This window comes from Macaca mulatta, chromosome 11 (assembly GCF_049350105.2).
Source record: "Macaca mulatta isolate MMU2019108-1 chromosome 11, T2T-MMU8v2.0, whole genome shotgun sequence".
In the NCBI taxonomy this organism is placed as follows: domain Eukaryota; kingdom Metazoa; phylum Chordata; class Mammalia; order Primates; family Cercopithecidae; genus Macaca; species Macaca mulatta.
Genome location: NC_133416.1, coordinates 730,925 through 757,629, shown reverse-complemented (window position 1 = coordinate 757,629; position 26,705 = coordinate 730,925). Strand labels below are relative to the sequence as shown.

The 26,705-nt window shown below is 47.0% G+C and overlaps 2 pseudogenes across 1 annotated transcript; both read left to right on the top strand.

Annotated features, from left to right (window-relative positions):
* Positions 1 to 435: 435 nt before the first annotated feature.
* On the top strand, positions 436 to 6,396 carry LOC144329430 (uncharacterized; annotated as a pseudogene). Its single transcript, XR_013400758.1, has 2 exons — positions 436 to 656; positions 5,372 to 6,396. The product of XR_013400758.1 is annotated as an uncharacterized LOC144329430 (transcript).
* Positions 6,397 to 15,071: 8,675 nt separating this feature from the next.
* On the top strand, positions 15,072 to 15,745 carry LOC144332997 (uncharacterized; annotated as a pseudogene).
* The last annotated feature ends 10,960 nt before the right edge of the window (positions 15,746 to 26,705 follow it).

Here is a 26,705-nt window from a genome sequence, read left to right as displayed (position 1 = left end):
ACAAGGTTAAATGCGAATGTGCTCCTTGCGTGGTCAGATCCCAGCGCAGGAAGGACGCACCCCCTATAAACCGCTAGGCCAAAACGGTCATTCTGGCCATATCCAGCCTCACGTGAGATCGCAATCTCCTGTCACTCAGGGCCTGAGGGGGCGGGGCCTGAAGCCCCAGACAATCAGGGACGCTGGAGTGGGGGCCCGTCAATCAGGCGCGCCGCCGGAAAGGAGAGGGCGGCTTCCGGGATCTGGCTGGCGGGCGCTTTGTCTCGCCTTCGCCACCGTAGGCTCTTCCTGTGAGTCTCCGCTGCTACTTCCTGGCTCTGGGAGGCCCGGTGCCTCTGCAGCAGGCTCGGCCACCCTGTGACCTGCGGGTATTGGGCCATCCCTAGCTGACGCCGGGACACCGGGGAAGCCGAGGAACGGTGAGTGGACTGCGCCTGGCTTCCTGAAGTGGGGAAGAGGGCTGGGTGAAACCTGCTGGAACCAGCCATGGGCTGCGGAACCTGCGGATCGAGTAGCCGGGCGCAGCCGGGCCTCAGTCCCCTTCTGTGCAGGGCCGGGCGGCGCGGGCAGCGGGACCCCTGCGTCCTGTCTGTACCTGCGGGCGCCACTTCCGCCGGCCGGAGCCCTCTCGGGAACCCCGCGCCTCCCCCACCCAGGTAGTGCGGTGAGCACGGGAGGGTGATCCGGGAGAGCCCTGACGGTGAGCGGGGTTCCAGCGTGGGAGAAGCTGTGGTTCATGAAGCTTCCAGTCCCACCTTTCTCCCCCTAAAATTAACCTGAGGCTTTGTTAAAACGTTAAACGGCGTGTTTGAGCAAACGCCATTCATAAACGGGTACCGCAGTCATGGTTTGTGGTTTGGGGTTCACGGGAGGGGCGTAAATGAGAGGCTTTGATAAGGTGAATGAGGAAGCAAACCATACATATATATACACACACATATATATACATATATATACACATATACCCACATATATATATATATATATTTTTTTTTTTTTTTTTCTTTTTTCTTTTTTTTTGAGACGGAGTCTCACCCTGTCGCTAGGCTGGAGTGCAATGATGCAGTCTCAGCTCACTGCAACCTCTGACTCCCGGGTTCAAGCGATTCTCCTGCCTCAGCCTCCCAAGTAGCTGGGCTTATAGGCGCCACCACCACGTCCAGCTAATTTTTGTATGTTTAGTAGAGACAGGGTTTCGCCATGTTGGCTAGGTTGGTTTCGAACTCCTGACCTTAATTGATCACCCTCCTCGGCCTCCTAAAGCGCCGGGATTACAGGCGTGAGGCACCTTGGCCAAAATATTTTTCTGTTTCCAAACATTTTACATGAGAGGAAAGCGGAGAATAAATCATCTGACACTCTACTGTAAAAAAAAATCTTTGTACCTCTCTTCTTTTCATCTTTCCTAAGTGTACATATTACCAAAATGTCTTTAGGTTGAGGTCCCCCCGTGAAAACTTTACAGGGTATTGTGTCCTCAGCCACTCTCCTGTCTTTTCCTAGTCCTGGCATTTTAGAACTGTCTGGGGGATGACCCAGGATACCCACAGTGGCCATGTCTATTGGAGGGTCTAGTGAGTATCAGCCCCGGGGTCATCTCATCCCCAAGGACAGCCTGAGGTAGGGGGTAGAGTCTCTCAGGGGAGCAGCTGGATGCTCTTGGCCTTAGAGGAATCTCCTGGTATAGTTTCATCTAAAATGGTGACCCCTTAGGGTCATTAAAATTTTAGGACATTAAAATTAATGGACAATACAATGTAATGTCATGAAAGTTAGGTCATTAAAATTATTCCTCCGGCCCGAGTTTTTATTCCTCGAAGACACATTGATGGTTTGCCAATTGGATGCTGATATTGAGAGGAAAAGACAGAAATGATTTCTGCTCTCTAGCTTGTCTCAGACCTGTGAAGAGAGAAAAACCATCCCAAAGGACAAGGAAAACCCACCCCAGAGAGGATGTGCAAGCATCTGAATATTAAAATGCACTTAAGGCACACAGGAGGACAAAGAGCAGTGCCAGTGCCTCGTAGGTGGTCATTGAGTACCTTACTGAACAGGATGGGTGTCCTAAGGGATAGAATGGCCTGCCGTGACACTTAGAAAGGTCTGCGTTGGAGTCAGCACTGCCTCTCCCTGAGTTTGTTACCTTGGAAAGGCTTGTCCGCTTATTTGAGTTTCAGGTTTTCACTGACTGTAAGATACATTTTGTCAGTACAGCTTGAAAGATAAAAATACTATTTCCAAAGAGGCAAGGTAAAATGATGTATTTCATTTGCTAAAAATTCGTATTTATTTCTTCCCCAGAGTGAGTGTAGTAAGTTTTAAAGTTCTGTTCTTTTTAAGGGTAATTTCAAATGGAATTGTAGGACTTAGCTTTGTAAATGCTACTGGTGAAATAAAATGTGTTAGATAAATTGATGATTTATAAAGATTCACCAAAATGTCAGTTCCCCTCTTGTAGCTTGGTGAAGAATTTATGACAGTGGACACATGTGTATCCTCTTATCTGGGTGTCTGAGTGTTGTTTTTTGTTTTTTGGAGATGCTGTCTTGCTCTGTAGCCCGGCTAGAGTGCAGTGGCGCCATCTCTGCTTACTGCAACCTCCGCCTCCCGAGTTCAAGTGATTCTCCTGTGTCAGCCTCCCGAGGAACTGGGATTATAGGCACCCACCACCACACCCAGCTAATTTTCATATTTTTAGTAAACACAGGGTTTTAGGCCTGGCACGGTGGCTTATGCCTGTAATCCCAGCCCTTTGGGAGGCCAAGGTGGTCGGATCACGAGGTCAGGAGTTCCAGAGCAGCCTGGCCAACATGATGAAACCCTGTCTCTACTAAAAATACGAAAAAATTAGCCAGGCGTGGTGGCAGACACCTGTAATCCCAGCTACTCGGGAGGCTGAGGCAAGAGAATTGCTTGAACCCAGGAGGTGGAGGTTGCAGTGAGCCAAGATCTTGCCACTGCACCCCAGCCCAAGGGACAATGTGAGACTCCATCTCAAAAACAAATAAACAAACAAACAAACAACAAAAAGACGGGATTTTTGCCATGTTGGCCAGGCTGGTCTCAACCTCCTGACCTCAGGTGATCCCCTGCCTCAGCCTCCCAAGGTGCTGGGATTACAGGCGTGAGCCACGACGCCTGGCCCACTCTATTTTCTTTTTATTCCCTAAATTTTAATATGTTTGAGTTTGTCTGTTCCTTTATCACTTTTTTCTTACATAAAAAAATTCTGCCTAATCCTTCATTAAAAAAAAATCTTCCTGTGACTTCTGAAAGTATTCTGGTTTTATCTTTTGCATTTGAATATATAATAAGATGATTATTGTTCATGGAATAGAGAAGAATGCAATACATTTTCCCAAGTAGATGCCAGCCTGGTTTGCCTCATATTTTAAAGTGCATGTAATTTCTTTGTCTATTCTATAGTGCCTACTCTATCATTCCTCAACTTTCTATATAGATGCTGGGTCATTAAGACTTTTTTCCCTTTGGTCTGCTTGCTCATCTCTTTGCTAACACTGTGCTGTCCTGAATATTTTTTTTTGAAAATCTTAGAAGTATGTAGACAAGCCATCATTCTTTTTTTAGATGACTAAAAATGATTAGACATTGGTCATTTTTACTGCATATGAAAGAGTAGCTTTTCTTGCCTAAAACCACCTGATTTGGGAATTTATGTGGTTTCATAGGAATAGCATCTGGAGGTGGTGACATTAATGTCATTTTAAAAAGCATGTGTCCTATTTCCTCTTATTCCTTTCTGCCTTGATATTGTGCAATAGAAATTTGAAAAATTGTTGTATTAGTATTGTTAAATATCAATTATTGGTTTTATTTACTACTCAATTAAATTTAATAAGCCTATTCTCTCTTGGTGTAATCACGTGGAATGGGTTCACTTCCACAGTTAACAAGTGACAGCACATGTAAAATATTGTCTACCAGGGAAATTAATGGAACACTAGTGTTCAGACTGTGTTTTTGTGTCTGGTTCCCTAAGTACCACTGCAGTGACACAAAATAATAGACTTTCAGCAGAAGAAGTTTTGGAAAATATACTGCATAAGCCATTTAGATGCAGTGAGTCATTCTTATTACTTGGGTTGGTGGAATCCCTTTCAAAATGTAAGTTCCTAATACAAACAAAGATTGAACTTTGCGAGCAGGTATTTTTAAGAATAAGTAGTCTCAGGACTGATAATATTAACGCACTTATGCACATCAGGTAGGACTTTAGTATTACAGATACTAGAAATGTACAAAGTGAAGTTAAAAGGTAACTCCTAGCAGCATATCGTAATCTCACTCCCTGGATTCTCTAATGAGATGGGTGTTTCTACTTTGCTGTTGCCTTTTTGAATAATTCAATTCTAGCATTAGTACTGCTGTGTGGGAGGGAGTATGTGTGAACAGAGTAAGAGTTGTGACAATCAAGTCATAGAATAAATGCTTGGAAATTTTAGAATCATGTAAACAGCTTATGAATTGAGTATACATTCCCAGTGCTCTCAGTCTCACTCATCCTTCTATCCACATGTGTGGAATGTTTTAGGACTCCATGGCTTTTGAGGATGTGGCTGTGAACTTTACCCAGCAGGAATGGGCTTTGCTAGATTCTTCTCAGAAGAATCTCTCCAGAGAAGTGATGCAGGAAACCTGCAGGAACCTGGCTTCTGTAGCTAAGAATGACAACACATTTCACTTAATTACAGAAGTATTTCCCTATCATCAGTGCTATTTGTGATTTGGAATGGGGCAAGGGAATGATTTGGTGAATAAATCAGGCATGGGCACTGTGTACAATGAACATGAAATCTAGTAATGTTTCTATAGTTTGAAATAATTCATGATAATTTTGTGCATCTGCATTTTAGGAAAAAACGGAAAGACCAGAATATTGAAGATCACTTCAAAAAACGGGAAAGATACAAGATAATTTGCACCGAGAAGAGGAAATAAAGTCCTCTGAAGGAATCTTAGCATGTCATGAATTTAAAAACAAGCAATCAAAGCAAATAAGAGTCACTTGAAATTCATTTCCTTTTAGAAAAATTTCACCCAAAATGTAACATACATCAGTGTAGCAGTCAGTGTTTGGAAAACAGTTTACTTGAAAATAGTACTACAAAATTGTGTATATGAATGTTACTATTTTGGTCATAGCCATGCAGGTGGTAGCTGTGTTTTCAGTAGTAGCCCATTTACTTTCAAATAATTCAGTCATGGCACAAAAACAAAAACAAAACAAAACAAAACAAAAATGCATTTTCCCTAGTATTGGTAGCAGTGTAAGTCAAAGACCTATGAATGAGTAGAAAGTTATTAAACCAACCAATAGTAATGTGCTTGTCATTTTTTTTTTTTACAGAAATCATATGGTACAGAGACTGTGTGAAAGCAAAGAAGGTAGTCAGTATGGACAAGTTGTCAGCCACATTCCAAATCTTGATCTGAATGAGAACATTTCTACTGGATTAAAACAATGTGAATGCAGTATTTGTGGAAAAGTCTTTGTACATCATTCCCTCCTTAATAGGCACATCCCAGCTCACTCAGGATACAAACCATATGGAGAGAAGCAATATAAATGTGAACAGTGAGGGAAGCTCTTTGTTTCTGTTCCAGGTGTTAGAAGACACAAGATAACGCACAGTGGAAATCCAGCTTATAAATGTACGATATGTGGGAAAGCTTTTCATTTTCTCAATTCAGTTGAAAGACATCAGAGAACTCACACAGGAGAAAAACCCTATAAATGTAAACAATGTGGTAAAGCATTCACTGTTTCTGGTTCTTGTCTAATACATGGATGAACTCACACTGGAGAGAAACCCTACGAATGTAAGGAATGTGGGAAAACACTCAGATTTTCTTGTTTTAAGATGCATGAAAGGACTCACACTGGAGAGAGATGTACCAAATGTGATAAAGCCTTCAGTTGTTCCACTTCCCTTCATGACCATGAAAGCATTCATACTGGAGAGAGACCCTATGAATGTAAACAATGTGGCAAAGCCTTTAGTCGTTTGAGTTCCCTTTGTAACCATAGAAGTACTCATACTGGAGAGAAACCCTATGAATGTAAACAATGTGACCAAGCCTTCAGTCGCCTCAGTTCCCTTCACCTCCACGAAAGAATTCATACTGGAGAAAAACCCTATGAATGTAAGAGATGCGGTAAAGCCTACACTCGTTCCAGTTACCTTATGCGCCACTAAAGAAATCATGATATAGAGGTTGGGTGTAGTGCCTCAGCCTATAATCCCAGCACTTTGGGAGGCCAAGGTGTGTGTATTGCTTGAGCCCAGGAGTTCATAACCAGCCTGGATTAAAACAATGTGAAACAACCTGGGCATCATGATGAAACCCTGTCTGTACAAAAAATAAAATAAAGCCGGGACCGGTGGCTCACGCCAGCTACTCGGGAGGCTGAGGCAGGAGAATGGCGTGAACCTGGGAGGCGGAGCTTGCAGTGAGCTGAGATCGCACCACTGCGCTCCAGCTTGGGCGACAGAAGCAGACTCCGTCTCAAAACAAAAACAAAGAAAATAATTAGCTGGGCATGGTGGCACATTTCAGTTGTCTTAGTTCTTTTTCAAGGACATAAAAGGCCACAGGGGCTTGGGGGGAAGCCCTGTGCATGCGGATCACGAGGTCAGGAGATCGAGACCATCCTGGCCAACATGGTGAAACCTCGTCTCTACTAAAAGTACAAAAATAGCTGGGTGTGGTAGCATATGCTTGTAATCCCAGCTACTCAGGAGGCTGAGGAAGGAGAATCACTTGAACCCAGGAGGCGGAGGTTGCAGGGAGCTGACATTGTGTCACTGCACTCCAGCCTGGTGACAGAGTGAGACTCCATCTCAAAAATAAATAAATAAATAAATAAATAAATAAATAAAACCCCTTGAATGTAAGAAATGTGGTAAAACATTTACTCTTTCCCATTCCCTCATAAACATGAAAGCTCACACTGCAGAGAAACCTTAAGAATGTAGGAAATGTGGTCAAGCCTTCGGATTTTCCTGAAGATTTGGGAGGGCTCAGAGTGGAGAAAAGGTTTTGAATTTAAATTTATGGTAAGGCCTTCGGTTGTATTAGTTCCATTTGAAGACATCAGCTCATTCCTGAGAAAAACCCTATGAATGTCCAGAATGTTTGAGTGTTTCATTTCTCTCATACCCACTCAAGGACATATGTAAATGCACGCTGTAGCTGGCTGGACCTTGTAAATACAAGAACGTACACAGGATTAAAACTCTAATAGTTTAGAAACTGCAAGAATATTTTCAGTTTTAACATTTACTTGAAAAGCCGTGTGAAAACTCCCACAGGAAAGAAGTTCTATAAGTGAAGCTTTTCTAATTTGGAAAGCCTGATGCAAATTAATTATCGTGCAGTGCTTGAAAAAAATCTATGAAATGTTACACAAGTTACAAGTATATTGTTTTTATCAGTGGCCCATTCTTAAAGAGTCTTGAGTATGCATTTCACCTTGTGTTGCAGGGAAACCTTGAGGTGAGAGTTCTGTAAATGTTCTTTAAGCAGTAGTACTTGAATTTCATAGATAATGATATTTTCTTAAGTCTGTTGGTAGAATTTTTGTCTATTCATTTGATAATGTGCTGGATTCATGGTTGAATTTGGATGTTTTTCTAATATGTAGGTAGGTTTAATTTTTTTATTTCATTATTATTTCTTTTTGAGATGGAGTCTCACTCTGTTGCCCAGGCTAGAGTGCAGTGGTTCGATCTCGGCTCACTGCAACCTCCGCCCCCTGGGTTTAAGCGATTCTCCTGCCTCAGCCTTCCGAGTAGCTGGGACTACAGGTGAACGCCACTACATCCAGCTAATTCTTTGTATTTTTAGTAGAGACAGGGTTTCACCATGTTGGCTAGGCTGGTCTTGAACTCCTGACCTCATGATTTGCCCGCCTCAGCCTCCCAAAGTGCTGGGATTACAGGCATGAGCCACTGCGCCCGGTCAGGTAAGTTTCATTTGTATGTATTGTCCTGTGATTAATGGACCAGTGAATAATTATTGTGAATTCTTGGGATTGTCTTACTAGCCTCATTTGGCAAATTTTGATTATCCCTTGTCCATTATACACATCCCACCTATTTTTGTTAAATGAAAAACTACTCTTGATGTAAAGATATTTATTTTTTGCTAATAATGAGTTGGTATTAATTCCTAAGTACATACAGTTTACCCAGGAGACGGAGCTTGCAGTGCACCGAGATCACACCACTGCACTCCAGCAAGGGTGACAGAGCGAGATTCTGTGTCAACAACAACAACAACAACAACAACAACAAAAAGGAATATCCTCACTTTTTAAATGCTATACCACTCTCTACGCTCAAGTTAATCCCTGTTTGGGCCTGTGGGAGCTTACACCATCCTCCTGTATGTAATTAATAACTGATATCTGGCTTATCTGTTTAGTAATAGATGTTATGTGTTTAACGGTGTCAGTAAACGTAGGGTGCTAATTCCTTCCTCACCAGTGGGGTGCATGAGACGCTATTGAAACAATTGGCAACACGAATGGAATGGATCAGCCCTCATGAAGGACACCAGCTCAACTGACCTACCTGCTGTGGGCTGACTGTTCCGTAACACATCAGCAGTCACCTGGGTCAGAACCGTGAGCTGACGATGGGCGTTCCCTTTGGTCTGCACAGTGTTTTGTGGTCTTCAGGTGTTGTCATCTTCTTCCACACTAAAATGCTCTCATCTCCTAGACATCAATGTTTAACTGCACCCCAGCATGACCTTTGGCCTGTGCTTAGCAGGCAGTTTTGAGGCCCTGGCTTATGAATGCACAAAAGCACAGCACGTAAGCCAACACTTAAGTCCTAATTAGCAAGAATCAGGCTGTATGTCTGTAGTCCCTGCATCTGCTCTGGTCACCATCTCTGTGTGCTTAGGGCAGCCATGTGAACATTATTAATTATTTTACACTCCAAGACAATAGTTATTATGTAAGCAGAAGTAGTGGCCTTGTTTGTTTCTTGTGCTGCTGCTCCCCTTGCTGCTGTACCATACACCCTCCTGATGAGGTGTACATCTATGGTGCCTCATGGTTCAGGCACTGCTGAGTAAAGAAAATGGGAAGAACTAGTTTGATATTAGCCCCTACTGAAGCATATGAAGAAGCGTCTCAGCTGCTTTCATTGAAAAATTCCTGGCCAGTGTGTGGGCTTTTCTTATAACTGCTGCTTATCAGCATGTCAAAAGTCTCATCTTCGGACTGCAAGTCTTGACGGCCTTAGTTATAGTGGCCTTACTGTATGTGGAGCTAACCCCAGGAAGATGGAGTGACACTCTCTGGAGGATTAGGTGGTCTCCTCCAATGTGGGTTGATGGGCTTCTGAACTCTTTCCTTTAACCATGCAGAGAGTCTACACTGCCAGTGATCATGTGCCACAACTCTATAGATGTAGAAATTCAAAATATTCTGAAATAGTTTCCATTGAAAGGAAATAGAAAAGCGGTCTGGTGCCACGCTCCGGTTAAGAGAACTAGTAGATGGCTCACAAGAACACTCGGTCGCTACTGTCTGTGCCTCTGTCACAGCAAATATCCTGATCCTTCAGTTTTAAGGGTGCAGGGCCATTTTCCTCCCTTTCTTACTGGTAGTTCTCAAGATTACTGTATGACATGCTGGGAAGGCAATATCCTGATAATCAAGTGACATTGGTCAGAACAGCCCAGGCTCTGTTATAGTCCCTGCTCGAAACAGAATGGCCTTTAACGCTTGTGTCCAGCAAACCACATCCTGGGAGAAAACTCAATGTGGGCTTCTTTCTGGGGTCCCTCAGTTGTAGTGCAAGTGAAGCACTTATAGTCAAAACTCTATCCATCTGCTCTGGGTAGCCTTCCTGATCTTGTGGTAGTGGTTCATATTGAATCCTAGACTTCTGTTGTCTTTTGTTTGCTATTTGTAAGTAATAAATTCACTTCATGGAATTTATCTATGAATGTATTTGGCCTCATTGTACTCAGAAAAGTTGGTAGCCATTGCACAGTGAACCCGCTTCATAACTGGTGAAAACACCTATGGCCCCCTTGTGCCACAGCAAGGAGGTTCATTCAGCCAAACATAAACTTCATGTTTATAAAACCCTATAGCACAATTATTACCATGTGGGAGGCCTTTAACAATGGTGATGCTGATTTGAAAAACTCTGAAGGAAGAAATTTACCCAAATGGGTTGGGTACATGGGAGTTCCTCCTAATTCCAAGAAACTCTTACTCCCCTCCACCTAAAAAGAGTGGAGAGGCCGGGTGCGGTGGCTAAGGCCTGTAATCCGAGCACTTTAGGAGGCCGAGGTGGGCAGATCACAAGGTCAGGGGTTCAAGACCAGCCTGACTAACATGGGGAAGCCCTATCTCTACTAAAAATACAAAAATTAGCTGGGCGTGGTGGCAGGCACCTGTAATCCCAGCTACTCAGGAGGCTGAGGCAGGAGAATCGCTTGAACCTGGGAGGCAGAGGTTACAGTGAGTCGAGACAATGCCACTGCACTCCAGCCTAGGTGGCAGGGCAAGACTCCGTCTCGGGGGGAAAAAAAAAGTGGATAAGAACTGAAACAGGTTTAAAATTTCAACTAATTGGAAATGCAAGTTTACAAAAATAATATTTAAAATAAAAGGTTAAATGAGTGCTCATTGAATTTTATGCCTCCACAAAATAGGTTGTGAGTTAACTTCCACATTTATTGAAAGCCACCAAAGTTGGGAAGCCTCCGTGTCTGAAATTCACAGGTGGCTCAAATAAGAATTATACCTGGGGATACCCCAAAGTTTAAATATGGTATCCCCTATGATATTATGAGGAATTACTGTACATAAATCAGGTTGTCTTCCTTTAACTCTGAAAATCATATTATCTTGCCTAAATTCTCCATAACGCATTGCTCCGCAGTATCCTATAGTGGACATGGCTTTTCTGACCAATGAGCACTAAAATTAAGTGTGTGAGACTCACCTATGTTCTTATCAAAATGGAAATCCCTGAATCCCACCAGTTAGAATAACATGACAGAATGTCAGATTTATGGAATATATAAGTTTTCTGTAAGGTTATTAGGTATTGATTCCATTTTATTAACAGATATCAATATATATAGATTACCTATTTCTCCTGTGTTTTAGTATTAATAGATTGTGTCTTTTAATTCATCCAGTTGGTCTAAGTTACCAAGTTTGTGGGTTATGGAGATTGTAATATTCTTTATGATTTTATCATCCATGGGCTCTCTAATATAAAGGCTTCTTTTAATTCTTAAAGTATTAGGTTGGTGCAAAAGTAATTATGGTTTTGGACCATGAATTTTAAATTTATATAACTAGGCTGCAACACATCTTTATTAATCAAAATAGAACCCATTACAATGGGCTGGGCACAGTGGCTCACGCCTGTAATCCCAGCACTTTGGGAGGCTAAGGCAGGCGGATCAGGAGGTCAGGAGTTTGAGACCAGCCTGACCAACATGGTGAAATCCCGTCTCTACTAAAAAGACAAAAAGTAGCCGGGAGTGGTGGCATGTGTCTGTAATCCCAGCTACTCAAGAGGCTGAGGCAGGAGAATCTCTTGAACCCAGGAGGCAGAGGTTGCGGTGAGCCGAGATTGCACCTTTGCACTCTGGCCTGGGTGACAGAGTGAGACTCTGTCAAAAAAAAAAAAAAAAAAAAAAAAAAAAAAAAAAAAAAAAAGAAAAAGAAAAAGAAAAGAAACCATTACAATGAATACATTTTTGCCAATGAGAAATAAAGTTGTTTATTCTGTGCTTTCAGGGTTGGATGAACTCTTGAAAAGCATTTTCTACATCCTGCTGGTTGTGTACTTGTTTTCCCTGCAAAAAGTTGTCAAGATGCTTAAAGAAGTGGTAGTTGGTTGGCGGTAGTGGGAGTAGTATCATCATCTCTTCCTTTAGATGACAGGAACAATATCACAGGGTGGGTGTACACCCTGTGTGTTTTTGGAAGCAATGTCATTCTCTCTTCTTTTAGGTTTTAGGATTCATATCACAGGCGGGGTATACACCCCTTGTTATATTGGATGGAATCTCATTTTCTTTCAACCTGTATCTTTAGAACAATATCCCATGGCAGCTGTTCATCCCTTCAATATTGGTACTAACACCATCTTCTCCTTTCCTGGATATAAGAAACAGTATCACAGGAGGGGTGTACACCCCTTGCAATATTGGTAGTAATATCACCTCTCCCTGTGGTTATTAAGGACAAAATCCCAAGGTGGCTGTATGGTTCCTACTTTATTGGGAGTAGTATCATCCACTCACCCCCTGAATAAGAGGAACCATATCACTGAAGAAGTGTCCACCCACTTCGATATTGTCAGCCATGTCATCTTCTTCCCACCTGGATATTAGGAACAATATCCTAGGGTTGGAGGCTGTGTACACCCACTGCGATATCGAAAGTAAAATCAGCCTCTTTCCCGCTGGATATTTGGAACTCTATCACAGGTGTGTGTGCACCTTCTCGTATATTGGGAGTACTATGAGCCTCCACCCCTCTGCATATTAGGAACAATACACAGGGGGCAGGGTGGTTACAGCCCCTGTGATATTGAGAGCAATAGTCTTCTCTTTCCCCTGTACATTAGGGTCTACATCACAGGGGTCTGTACACCTTCTGTGATATTAGGATTAATGTTGTCCTCTCCCCTACTGAATGTCAAAAACAGTATCATAGAAGGGTGTACCCCCCCTGCGATATGGCCAGTAATATCATCGTCTCTACCTTTGGATACTAGGAACAACATCACAGAGGGTGTGTACACTCCCCTGCAATATTGGGCATAATGTTATCCTCTCTTCCCCTGGATATTAGGACTGATATCCCTGGTGGTGGGAGGTGGAGTACATTAAGAACAATATCACTGGGTGGGTGTACACCCTGCGATACTGGGTGTAGTATCCTCCTCTCTTCCCTAGGATATTAAGAACAATATCACTGGAGGGGTGTACCTCTGCAGCCCCTGTGTTATTGAGAGCAATAGCATCTTCTCCCCCTCTCGATATAAGGAACAATATCCCAGGATGGGTGTACATCCCCTGCGATATTGGGCGTAATGTCTTCGTCTTCCAACGTGGATATTGAGCGTAGTGTCACAGGGGGGTGTACGCCTTCTTCGATATTGGGAGCAATATCACCCTCTCCCCTCAGGATTGTAGGCAAAATATCAAAGGAGTTTTACAACACATGCGATATGAGCAGTAATATCATCCTCTCTCCACCTAGATGGTAGGAACTGTATCACAGGCTACTGTACACTTCTTGCGATATTGGGAGTCATATCATCCTCTCCCATCATGGATATTAAGAACAATATTACAAAGGAGGTGTACACCCCCTGCCATATTGAGAGAAATATGTTGCTCTCCCTTTCGGGATATTAGGAACAATATCGCAGGAGGTGTGTATAACCACTGCGATATTGGGAGTAATATCATCCTCTCTCCCTGAATATAAGAAACAATATCACAGGAGGATGTACACACCCTGTGATATTGGGAGTCACATCATTTTCTCTCCCTCTGGATATTCGGAACAATATCACAGTGGATATGTACACCCCCTGCGATATTGCCATGAGTATCATCGTCTCCCTCCCAGGATATAGGGAACAATATCACAAGGGGGTATACATCCCCTGCAATACTGGGAGTAATATCTTCCTCTCCCCCGCTGGCTATTAGGAGCAATGTCACAGAAAGGGTGTACACTCCCTGCTCTATTGGGAGTGATATCTTCCTCTACTTCCCTGGATATTAGGAACAATGTCACTAGGGAGTGTACACCTCCTGCAATATTGGGAGTAATATCTTCCTCTCCCCTGCTGGCTATTAGGAGCAATGTCACAGAAGGGTTGTACACTCCCTGCTCTATTGGGAGTGATATCTTCCTCTACTTCCCTGGATATTAGGAACAATGTCACTAGGGAGTGTACACCTCCTGCAATATTGAGACTAATATCATCCTCTCGCCCCTGGATGTTAGGAACCATATTGCAGGGGTGGTGTACATCCCCTGCGAAATCGGAAGAAATATCATCCTCTCCACCTTTGGAACACTTTTTAACATAGCTTCGTATGTGGGGAGGACTCGAGTGATTAATGGAATGTTTCATCAGGTGCGGTTCTTCTGTTTCCCAGTTTTAACGCAACATTTGGTGAAATTTCCAGGGACTCCCGTGGTCAGCTTCACGGTTTCACTCTGTCACTTTCTAATGCAGTATTCTTTGGGAGTCTTTCAAATTAAGCGCCATCATTTAAAAATAAGTTTTATAATATGCAGTTTCAGGTGAATTCTTTACCTTCGTGTCTCAGGCAGTGGCTACCTACCTGTGAGTAGTCAGAAAGGTTCACACTGTTTTCCAGGGCGACCTTTGCATTTACTGGAACTATTAAGAGCTCGTTCCTGCTTCAGCGGCGATTGACACACAGTGCACGTGAGGCCGTGCGTGGTTTAGCGTCTTCTGCAGGCTTAGAGGTCACTTTCTGTTCTTCCCCAAGCCTGCTCTGCTGTGCCGAGTGTTCACTGCGGGCTACGGTCACACTGTCTGGCAAAGGCCACCGATGCCACAGGGCAGACTCCACGTATCGGAGCCTGCAAAATGGCAGAGCCTGGCCTCCTCGCCGCCCTTCAGGGGGAGCAAAAAGCACAAGCCTGTGATCAGAGCCGTGCTAGCCCAGAAAGCCTCCGAACAGGTTTAATTTAGGAATCAGCTCCTACCAACTGCCCATGTTTAGGATGTGTTTGAGTTTTTGTGATTTTTCCTGCACTGAAGCTACTGGGCTGGCTCTGAGTCACTGTCATGGGACTTCAGGTTGCCCCCACGGGAAGCGGCGGGGGAGGAGGGCCGCAAAGAGGCTTGCCGCCGTGATAATGAAGGGCTTGTTGCCTCTTGGGACAGTGAGTTCAAACTCTTTGTAATTGTCAGCGTAAATAGCGACCCGCTGAGGACATGGCTGTAATTCAGGGTGGCATGGTTGATTGTCATCCTTGATATCAGGTACCTGCCTCTAAAATGACGGTACCCGTAGTGCGGCTCCAGGAGGGCAGCTCCTGCCAAACACACGTGCTCCTGGGCCCGCGCCTGAAGCCACGGTCGTGCTGCCAGCCAGGCCTGCAGCTGTGGGTGCAGCAGGGTCTTCATGGCACTGAGCGCCTCCCTCGTTTGCTTGTGGGGCCCAGCCCTCCGTCCCTCCCTGTCCCCAGTGCGGCTTCTCCCAGGGTTCTCCCAGCCCCGTGCACACCTCCATCTTCACAGCTTCCCTAGTTTTCTCGTGGGCGGCCCAGGTGGGCGCCTGGGCAGGGATCGTGTGTTAGTCGAGTTCTCTCCAGCCTTCCCTGGCTAGTGGCTCAACAGGTCCCTTCAGATGAGTCAGCCAGCTGTGTGCCCGCATTTTCAGGATACTTGTCAGGGGCCTTCCTCAGAGCAAGACCGACGCTCACCTCCTCCATAGGACTTTGTAGCCCGCCCTGGAGAGACGCCAGCCACATCCAGAGGGGCCGCCCCGGTCCCCGTGGGCTGGTGGGAGTGACTTCTGAGCCACTCGAGGCCCCATTTTATGTTCCTACACCCCACAAAGTCACTTAAAGTGCCATGTTCTGGTGCCGTGTGCCTCTCGAGTGTGGCACACAAGCCTGGACGGGGATCTGAGCGGGCGCTGCCTTCCTCAGGCTGCGCTTGTGTTTTAGGGCCCGTGGAACACTCGTGGCTGTGATTCTAGCCACTGTCTCGGCTTCCCTAGACGGTTTCACCCGCAGCCTGAGGGCCACATCGGCAGCCACCGAGGAGCCAGCAGACGTTGGTCTCACTCAGTCCATCTCGACTTTGGTGAGAGAGGAGACAGCAAAACTTCAGCTGGGAGCCCCAGGCCTTCTCTGCTTGGGGCCCTGGGACTGAGATAGCACAGATCCTGCCATCCACGTGCTGGGGGCCCCGCTGTGCGGCTCCCTCCTCTGGTCAGGGGCCGCTCCCTTGCGTCCTCGCACTCACGGGCTCAGGGTGGATCCTGGATGCAGAGAGAAGGAGAACGGCGGCCGTTTGAGCCCAACTGTGTTGGTTTCATCTTCTGCTTCTTGTCGCTAAATACATTTGCAAAGTTTTCCAGATGAATACTCAGAAGGGATTTTTAATGACTGGAATCTGTGAATTCCATGGAAGCCAAGTCTGTCCACCTCTTTCACCCACCTTATTTCTCCCCGTTGGGTCTGATTTTGGCAGCGTTCATAGGGGCAGGGACGCAAGGGGTGGTGGCCAGCCCTTGGCCCTGTGTCCCTCCTCTCCTCCCCTCAGCGCCACAGCATTTCGGTGTCATCCCCTTCCCTGCATGTGTCCTCATGAAAACCAAGTGCGGCTGGAGGGAGATGCCTGTGCCCGCTCCCATGACCTTCCCGGCCAGCCCGGCTGCAGCGGCCTCTCGGCAGGCATCTTTCTGGTGCTGCCTCCGTGCCCCTCCCATCACCTGACGCTCGTGCTCCTGAATCTTCACGCGTGTGCTCCGTGCAGCCACCTCACGGGCTCCCTGGGAATGGAGACAGTGTCTCACGCCGGTCAGAATGCTCTTCTCTGTCCACTGAATAAGCCAACACAGAATTATTGATCTGTGATTATTTATGCTTTGTTATGTAGAACTGGAATAAAGAGAAAGCGAATTTAGACATTACAGCCATCAGGTTGAAGCTAGGTAATTGCATTAGGGAATTAAATGAGAGTATTTGAGCTTCTCGAGTTCTAATTCCACATCTTCATATCCCCATCACCCCATACCCAGTGTCTAACACAGCTCTTGGTCTAGGAGTTTCTTGATAAATGCTTACTGAATTGAACTGGACTGAGCTTAACATTCCCACCCAGAGCTAGAAGCCAGTCCCTGAACAAATTGCATTTAGAACATGAGTTTGACGTTACTATGGTAAGGGGTATCCTACATAATTCCTAGTCAATATCAGCTATTTAGTCAAATAGAGTCAAGTATAGAGAGGCATTGGCCCATCTGGGGAAAGGGCAAGGCACGATGCTTTAGGTGCAGGTCCCCAATATCAACTATGAAAATAAAATGTTGTCATCTCCAATTGCAGCCCTGTCCTCAGCTGGTCACTGCTTATGCTAACAATTATAAACAGCTTGAACTTGCTGTCCTGAGAGACAACACACCCTCCATTCTCTCTGCAGTGCACCTGCCTTGGTGGATGGAACATGCCCCTCCTCCCTCCCTCCTCCCTCCCTCCCCCTCCCCTCTCCCTCCCTCCTTCCTCCTCTCTCCCTCTCTCCCCCCTCCTCTCTCCCTCCCTCTCCCCTCCTCTCTATCCCCCTCCCCCCTCCTTCTTCCTGTCTTCTCTCACATTTCTCCCCCCACCTTCTCTCCTGGGTGAGAGGCAGAAGAGAAGAGACCTCCGGAATCTTCTGCTTCATCCAAGCAGCTTGGGGACAGCATCAACTGCTGCAATTTGGCTGCCCCAGCAGGAGCCTCAGGGCAGCCTATCTAATGGGAATCCTGGAATCATGTCTTTCCTTAATGTGTCCTAAAGGCTGGAGGACATGAAGTGAAACAATGCTCCATGCTCAGTCCTGTGATTTTGTGTATTTATTGGACTTACTTTGAAATTAAACTAAATGATACCCAAGGTAGAGCATGAAAAAAAAAGTAAAAAAGGCTATGGTGTTTGAAAAACAAACGAAACTGTTTGGTTTGTTGGTTTGTTCTTAGACCTTCACAGGCTCCTAGGTCACACGTTTCAGTTTCTCAGCGAGTGACATTCTCTGCGGAAGCCATGTGAGCCTCTTGTTTGATGATGTCAGTCACAGCAGAAAGAAGCACTCCATAGGCCCCATGCTCAGCACCGTGGCATGAGCTCCTGCCATCTTCTGTTCATGCTCATCACAGCTCTGTGCAGTGGGCATCCTCCTGATCCCTGTGGGAGGATGGAGGATGGAGGTGGAAGGGTGAGTGACGGCAGGATCACATGAGGGGTCTCTCCCGAAGTAGGGAGGGGAACCTTCCCAGGACCTCAGTGCCCATCACGTCCTTCCTCCTCCTCCTCTGCCTCTCTGTGACTGTTTGACTCAGGCTGCAGGGACAGACGTGAGTATGTGCAGAGCGTGTGTGCACCCCTGGGTGTGTGTGCTCATATTGGCAGGGAGGGATGTGCGTGTGTACAGAGCGTGTGTGCACACCTTGGATATATGTGCTGGCATTGGCAGGGACAGATGTGAGTGCGTACAGAATGTGTGCTGGCATTGGCAGGGACAGATGTGTACAGAGCGTACAGATGTGTACACCTGGAAGGGTGTGCTTATGTTGTTTTGTAAGCAGCAAATACGTGGCCTGTTGCATTGGGCGGCCCTGCGCCGGTGCTGAGTCCGTCAATGTCCCTCGGGTTGGGGTCTCCATCTCCCCAGACAGCACTCGAGTGGCTTGAGGTTTCAGATTCTTCCTCTACGGGTACTTGGGCCTCCTCAAGACCAAACATCAGAACCAGCCTCAACTGCAAACTACAAGAACATTCAAATGCATCTTCAGTAGAGAAAACAAAAGCAATTGGAATAATTTTCCAACATGACCCCGTGGTTAAGCCGTTAGATACTCCAGCCAACAGATTGAGTCACTTTAAAATTCACACCAATTAAAATGGTTGTGAGAGTTGCAGAGCTTTACCGCTAAACCTTGAAATAATTGAAGCGTTCTGCTCCACTTGCTTACAAACTAGGGTTGGGGATACCTTTCAGTCCAAAGTAGCAACCTTCTAAATCCAGCTTAGATGCGAGGCTCCCACTGACACAGGAAGAGACAGTGGCCCTTGATTATTCTCCTGTGTTCAGATACTTTGTCATTTTTTTTTTTTTTTGTATCCTGATCATCACTTCTGCTTTTCCAATTCAAACTAAAGGGAGTGTAGTTCTGTTTTGGAGAAGCTGTGGTTAGTGGTTTCTTTTCATGGTTTGCTTAATCTCTTAAGTCTGGTGCTTACTTTACCCAAATAGACTTTTCTTTAGTACGACAGTGCCATAGCTCAGGGCTTCTCCTTCCATATCTGCTCCCCAGGAGGCCCCCTAGGAATGGGCGCTGGAGATCCAGCCCCTCTCCATGTGCCGTTTCCTTTGAGTCCAAGGTAGGTTTGGCTCAGAGAAGAAAACAGGCCTCCGGGTTAGGTGCCTCTGACTGCTTGCTTGTGAAATGTTTAATGATAAGGTGCCTTCCAAACTAATTTTACACATTGATAGTTGTAGCCTGAAATATCACTGCAGTCATAAGAACAAGAAACACTCCCATCAAGTAGATATGCAGAAGAAAGCCATAAAAGTTTAATAAAGCGCAAATAAAATGGTGTTGTAAGAATGTACAGTGGGAAATGCTCTCAGTCCAGCTAGATCGGCTGTGGCGTCCTCCTGTAAATACATTTAGCCACGTGTGGCCCTGATCACAATCACTACTGTGAATTGCGATCCAGAATGTTCTTGGGGGTCGATGCCTGGACTGTGCCAGCAGATGAGTCTGATTTGACGTCACGGTGGTGATGTGCTTAACACAGCCAGCTGAACTGAGGGGTGGCCACCCGTGCACTCACCACGTGCAGCCATTATTCTTGTGATGGAGTTGCACGGGGCGCAGCTTGTCCACCAGGGCTACTTAAAGTACCGGGAACCCAACCATGGGTGGGTGTCTCCCGACATGAGAGCTGTCTTTTTTATCCAGGGCCCTCTGGCGCTGCAGACTCTGAGTCCACGGGGAGGCACCAGAGTGCTCTGCTGGGCCATGGAGGTCCCCGAGCAGGTGGTCACTCATTGCTTGTGGAGTGGTCCATGGCCTGTGAGTTTATTCCCCGGGTCTGTATGGGTGAGATTAACCAGTTCACAGCTGGGCAATTACCCCTTACACAGGTGACACTAGTTAAAGTGGAATCTATATTAACTCGCAAGGGAGTGTGTGAGGAACCCGCAGGGTGGGGAGGTTTGGCCTTAGCACTAGAGCCTGGGCTCCTGACATTCTGCGTCTTCCAGTTGAGGGGCCGTCAGGGCTGCTGTGGGTCCTGAAGACAGTAGGTGCCATATGGACCAGGGGATGCAGAAGCCTCTAGAGGCTGCGGGAGGCAAGGAGACGGTCGCTTCCCCAGAGCCAGCCCTGCCGACACCTCGACGTTAGCTGGTGGGACCTGTTTTGGACTCCAGCTTCCAGAAATGTGAGAAAATAAGTCAGTGTTTAGGGCGCTAAATTTGGGGTGATTTAGTGGAGAAATAGAAAACTAGCCCACAAAGGTGCACGCATTAAAATGTGCTCTGTCCAGGTGTTCACAGTGGTGTGAGGGGGATGGCATCAGGGTTCTGGGAACTGTGCAGTTTTACTGAAGGAAGGGGGCTCGCCACGCCTTTCCTCATGTAACTGAAGGTATGTATGCCTGCCACACTGCCCAGGAGACAGGGACTAGAATTCTGACTTTATTTCTTATGGGAACCAAGCCACAGTCAGAACACGGTGAGGGCCGAGACGAGCTTCCTACAGCCTGAACTGGGAAGAGGAATCGCAAGTAGCTTGTGTTTTTCTACACAGACCTGTCCTTTCAGGTTTTGTTAAGTTCTGGAAAAAGGGAGAAGCCAGGCACACCTCGGCGAGGGACAGTGTTTCTGGAGGTGGTGCGGCTTCAGCCTTAATGTGGCCGTGTGGCTGGGAGGCTCAGAAACTGCCCTCCAAGGGCACTCATCTATTCCTTATTGCAGTAATACCTCGTTTACAGAAATCCACAGAAATTACAGTGCGGGAGGCCTCTGGTCTGGATGGGTTTGTGTGGACCGAGGTCACGGGGTGTTGTCCCAAGTGCTTATCCTGATCTGGCAGAGGCTCTGTTCCCAAATAATTATTCCACAGTTTCAGAGCCTATATCTGAGTGATAGTCTTTTAACTTTGTTGCATAAAAGTAAACAAAGTATGTCTTGAGGGTCTAAAAATCTATTTAGTAGTCATGGCTGTAAACTCATACATGGGGCTTTGGGATGGAGTGAAAACCACCGTCACCTGGCGTGGACGCTGCGTGGTATTTTTAGCGTGGTGGCCTGCTCGTGCCTTGAGCTCCATCTGCAGTGTGAGCAACAGCTGTGCATTTGAGAAATGTGGACAGGTCAGCTTGCTCCTCCAGGGGCCTGCGGGCATCCGGATGAGGGGCCTGGGATGAGGCCACATCAGTGGGAAGGAGCTTGATTGTGTCAGCAGATATGTCTGCCTCTACAGGCCTGAAAGCCAGCCAGAACCCAGTTTTCCTTTGGTCATCTAATGCCAGAAAAAAACCTGTTTCTTGGAGATTCTCGTAATTTATATTAATGAACCATTTGACCATAAATGTTATAAATGCATGAGGCTTTACAATTTGGCAGATTTGTAACTCAAATGTCATTATATCAAACTGTTGAAGATATTTGTTTCACTTGAAGGTTTTTGGCATTTTATGCGCAAACCAAATGCCAGTAGCATTTTGAAGGAGTATTTTGGAATTTTAAACAGTGGGACAGTGCTGGGTCTCTGGGATGCAGGTGAGGTGGACGTGACCTCAAGCTCTTGGAGCTTGCAAGCAGGAGTCCTAAATTGTCACACCTGCAGTGCTGGAAGTCAAAGTGGATTTCTGTAAATGAAGTATTAGTGCAATAAGGAACAGATGAGTGCTTGGAGGGCAGTTTCTGAGCCTCCCAGACACCCCAGGAGGAAGCGGGGTGGGAGGCAGTTACCCACCAGAACCTGGACGGTGGACCGTGTTTGCTGGTGGCCCTGCTTGGCAGGCCATTACGTGCAATAAGAAACAGGTGAGTGCCCTTGAGGGAGGTTTCTCGGCCCCCTTCAGAACCGCAAGTGGAAGACGCTCCAAGGTGGGGGGTGGGGGTTCGGTTATCCACAGGAGCCTGGATGGTAGAGCTGGGTTTGCTGGTGGTCCTGCGTGGCAGGTCATTACATGCAATGAGGAACAGGTGACTGCCCTTGAGGGCGGTTTCTCGGCCTGCTTCGGAACTGCAAGTGGAAGACGCCCCAAAGTGAGGGGGGGGGTGGTGGTCCATTATCCAGTGGGGCCGGATTTGCTGTTGGCCGCTGCATGGCAGGTCACTGCGTGGAGCGATGGGAGGTGAGTGGAGTGGGAATAGAGGATGCACCCTGCACAGCTGCTGCTGGGAGTTGGCTCTGGTAGCCAAGGGGGCATAGAGGGATTCCCATCAGGGGCAACACGACTGGGGTCCCACGTGTGCTGGACGCCGAGGTGTGGCTATATGTAATCTGTCTGCACAGCCGTCCTGGTGAGTGGGTTCAGTTACCTTCCCATCTCACATTTGAGAAATCTCGGGGGCTCACATCACAGCTAGGTGGGTTGGAACTAATGTCTCAGGCAGGACGTTGGCCCCAGAGTCCAGATCTTACCCCCTACTCTTTTGAGTCCACCAAGCTTGTAGACCGGGTGTGTGGTGGTGGATGGCGGCTGAGAAACCAACACAGTAGAAGGGGGGGAGGAAATTAACCAGGCAGGAGACACAGGCAGTGCTTAGGAGGTCTGCACGGGGTCTGGGTGTGGGGGGCACCTCTGGGCCTGTGAACCCCATTCTGTGCTCCTGGCTTGCCCAACCTTGGCCCTCAGCCACATGCTGCGTGCTTTAGGTGAAATCTCAGTCCCTCATGTGGTGCGGGCATCTTTTCTCCCTGGCTTTGTCACTCCGTAAATCACGGAGTCTCAGTGGGGATGGCGGGGTGGTTGGTGGTCCATGGAATTTGCCCTCAACCTCCCCATACTTGTCCTGTCCTGTCTGGCCTGTTACCTGAATCTGTGTCTCTTCAGAGCCTGCAAATGAGTGGAGGCCACGGCAGCCTCTTGCTGACCGACCTCTCAAACTTTTTTATTCATCAGAATCGTGTTAAATGCTGATTCCTAGGCACCCCATTAGACTCTACGCCTGCCTGGCATGGGTACTTTGGGGAAGGTACAGAGGGTTGCTGGGCTGTTCCAGGGGGTAATTTGCATTGTTGAATGTCTATTGTGTTCCTTCTAGCACTCTACTTTCCACGCACACATGGCATTAAACCTGGAAGACCTCTGGGTGCAGTGCTGGTGAGGAAGCCCCGGCTGGACGAGGGGCTGCTGGGGCTCGGACTTGATTCCTGGGCTGGGGGCTGCGGGCTTATTCTCTTCAGTGCGCCTGCTGATGGGATGCCCTGAGAAGTCCTGCTGTGCACTCAGGGGAAGGTGCAGACAGGCTCAGGAAAGACAGACCATGGATTTAAAAATCCCTACTGGAAAATCTTTTATGAGCAAAATAATTTGCATCTAACTGTAGACAATCATTGCTTGAATAATTGGTTTGTTTACAAAGTTGGTCCTATGAACAGATTAAAGTTTTCATTCATGCCTTATCTATAATGTAAATAGGAACTATTACTGCAACCTAAATTAGCTTTAAATTTTGTATCAGATTGCAGTCCAGATTACAAACGGCTGCTTGATAATCTAATTGATAAAACGGAGGAATTTAGTGCTTGGAACCCAGAGTGAAGGGAACAGAACTGCTTTGGCTTCTCAAAAGTGTGTGACTGAGTGGTGACCTGGGGTGAAGAGAAGTGGCTGGAGTCATTACACTGGAGGAGATGATCTGCCCCCGCCTTTCTCAGCTGTCTTCTGGACAAAACAAAAGGGTGATAAATGGAAAAATTCAGCACTGATTTCATCTATGCCCTGAGCTTCTCATACGGTCATTAATGGGCTGTATCTGTGAAGCCTCCATACAGGCACAAAGGAATTAGGCTAGAGTAAGGCGGCCGGCGACCTCTGGCGTCTGGACCGCGTGTCATTTCCTAAAGCCCTTTTGAGTGAAATGACAGTTGCAATGTCGTTGTTCGGAGGAGTGTAATCTCATGTATGAGATGCAGATTTTAAACACCAAAGACAGGAAGCTTGGTGGGAGTGGCTGTCTTCCAAGTGGTTTTCTGTGTTGCCATGGATGAGGCGTGGATGTGTCATCTGTTGGTGAGATCCACTGGTGAAGGGGCTAAGCAAACCATGGAGGTCGGGGGTGTGAAGCTGCATCTCTTCTGGCATCCCAAGGAAATACATTTTGTAAAACTTGTGAATTTGACCCTGACCCTAACCCTGAGTGTTGAAGTCTGGTGCAGTGTCTTGAGCCCTCTTCTGCATTGAGGGTGAATGACTGTAAATGACCGATTCCTCAGTGGTGAAAGTTCAAATGTAGCTTCCCTGAGGAAGCCAGACCTCAGTCACCCGTGTCTCCATTAACACTGCGGCCCCTACGCGGGTGGCTGCAAGTTTCCAGGCCTTCCTTGGAGAAGCAGCTGAGAGGTGCTTGATGATTTGATAACATCAGCCACCTTCTGTCTTCTGTCTAATCACGGTACAAATGATTCTCCTACAAGGAAATGGATCTGGTTTCTTCCTGATCGTTGGAAGAAGCAGCCCGCCTAGGGACTGCACCGTCCTCTGCACTTTTGCAGCGAAGCCTGTGTCTGTCTCCGAGGAGTGTCACGTATGTCATGGGAATCACCTCCTTAATTCTTCCTGCTTTTCAGGGCTCGGGTAGCTCTGCCCGTTTCACCCGCGATGAGCAGTGGGTGGTCTCTGGCTGCTGTGGGACCAGGGCTTGTGTTTCACCCGGGACGAGCAGCGGGTGGTCTCTGGCTGCTGTGGGACTAGGGCTTGGGGGTGCATCATCACATCCGTTGGCCTGTCCAGGTGGGCATCATTGTCTTTTACCTGTTGCCTGAGGCAGCTGTGATGCCATGGGGGTCATGCTTGTCAGGGCCAACCCAGTTCTTCCCGTGTACACCTCTCCTGCTGGAGTGCCTTTCCTTATGATGACATGTTGAATTAGCGTGGAGAATGCAGAGAGGCTCTGGGCCTGTCTCTCCCATTCTTACTCCCTGGAGCTGTGATGCCCGACAAGGGAGCCCATAGCCAGAGGCTCCTTTAAATTTAATTAGAATAAAGATTTGATTACATAGCTAAACACATTTGAAAAGAACTTCACAGATTAAATTCCAGATTCAACCCTTCAGGCCCAGTGGCCACGTTTCAGGGCTCAGCAGCTGTAGATGGCTGTTGTCTTTCTGTGTTGGCTGAGCAGATTGAAGTGTTTCCAGTTCAGCAGGCAATTCTCTTGCATGGCTCTGCCTGTGGTGAGGGCACCTAGGCTGGAGAGCCTCGTGGGGGATCCCTTAGGCCTCTGGCTGGAGCCAAGCTGCATGGTTCCTGTGCCTCGGGTCCTCTGCAGGCCCAGATGGATCCCACCACAGAGCCAGCACTGCCAGACTTGGGTACTGTGTGCAGACAGCAGAGGGGCACGTCTGGGTGTTGCAGGGGCTGGGGCGACTGGCCTCCTTGGCCAGGCTCCTGTCTCCTAGTCTTCAGGGGAAATGCATCCACCATCCATACCGTGCACCAGAGGAAAACTGCAGGCTTCTCTGTGGATGGTGAATTGAGGTCACGCAGAGTGACTAGGTTTGGGCTCCTGGCCAGCGTGGAACCTGATACCTTTAAGTGGAACCTGACATGCCTCCATGTGTACATGGCAAAGAGAATGCAGCATTGTCAACTTGAATCCAGATGTGCTCCCGTTTTGAGGTGGAAGGTTCTGGGAGTATTGGCCATTGGTGATTGTGCTGCCGTGGAGGACTTTGAATGCAGGCACTGGTTTGGGATAACCCTGGTTTCCTGGTCCTGTATGTGGGCATCCCTGAATATCCCGGACTGGAGGAAGGCAGGGCAGATGGGAGGGTGACAAGAGGTGTCAGGTGTTTCCAGCTGTGGGGAGTGATGCCATCAGATGGCCGAGATCAGGATGGTGGTGGCCAGGGACCAAAGCAGGGGTGCGTGGAAATTCCATGTTTCCTGGAGCAAGTGGAGGACCTCTTGAACTCTATTCCTGGGCAACAGTTCTTCCATTCTCAGGAATCTGTGCCATGTAATTGAGTAGCAAATTCCGTAATTGCTCTAATTACTTACTGTTAAGTCCCCATCCCATTTACCATGAATTAACAACAGTGATAACAGTTTGCCTGGTCAAACCTTACCAAGAAAAATCAGTGGACCTAGTTTTAGTTGCCTCCAGTTCCCTCCAAATCAGATTCTTCAGCGGCTTGTGTCCCCACACTTGCTGCAGTTCCTCCTGGGCCTGGCAGGCACATTCCAGACATTCATAGCTCAGCTCAGATGCAGGCGTGCACATTATTTATAGAAAATCGCACTGCGCTGTGATCGGCTTGAGCTGACGTTCTCTAGGTGGGAGGCGGAGGTTCAAAAGTTCTAATGGGATGAAATTAGAAATATGAATTTTAAAAATTCACGTGTTATGAACTCTGTTCGGTGATTTTCTCTGAAATGAGAGACTATTTGCAGATGAGGCAGTTAGCCTGCAGCTCTCCTTAGATCTGTCCTAGACCTCGATGCCGTCCTTTGGCCTCTTCCTGGGTGTGGGGTGCTCTGCTTGAAGCAAAACCAAAGGAAAGAACATGGTCTGCATCACTACTGCAGCCAGCTCAATGCGCACACCCACTAGGAGGGGCGTTTGATCACTTAACATTTTAAATGCATTTAACATTAAACCAGCAAGTCAGCCAGTGCTTTCTGTAAGCAAGCTGCCTGGCTCATGGGAACCTGACACTTGACTTTTCGGAAGAGAGTA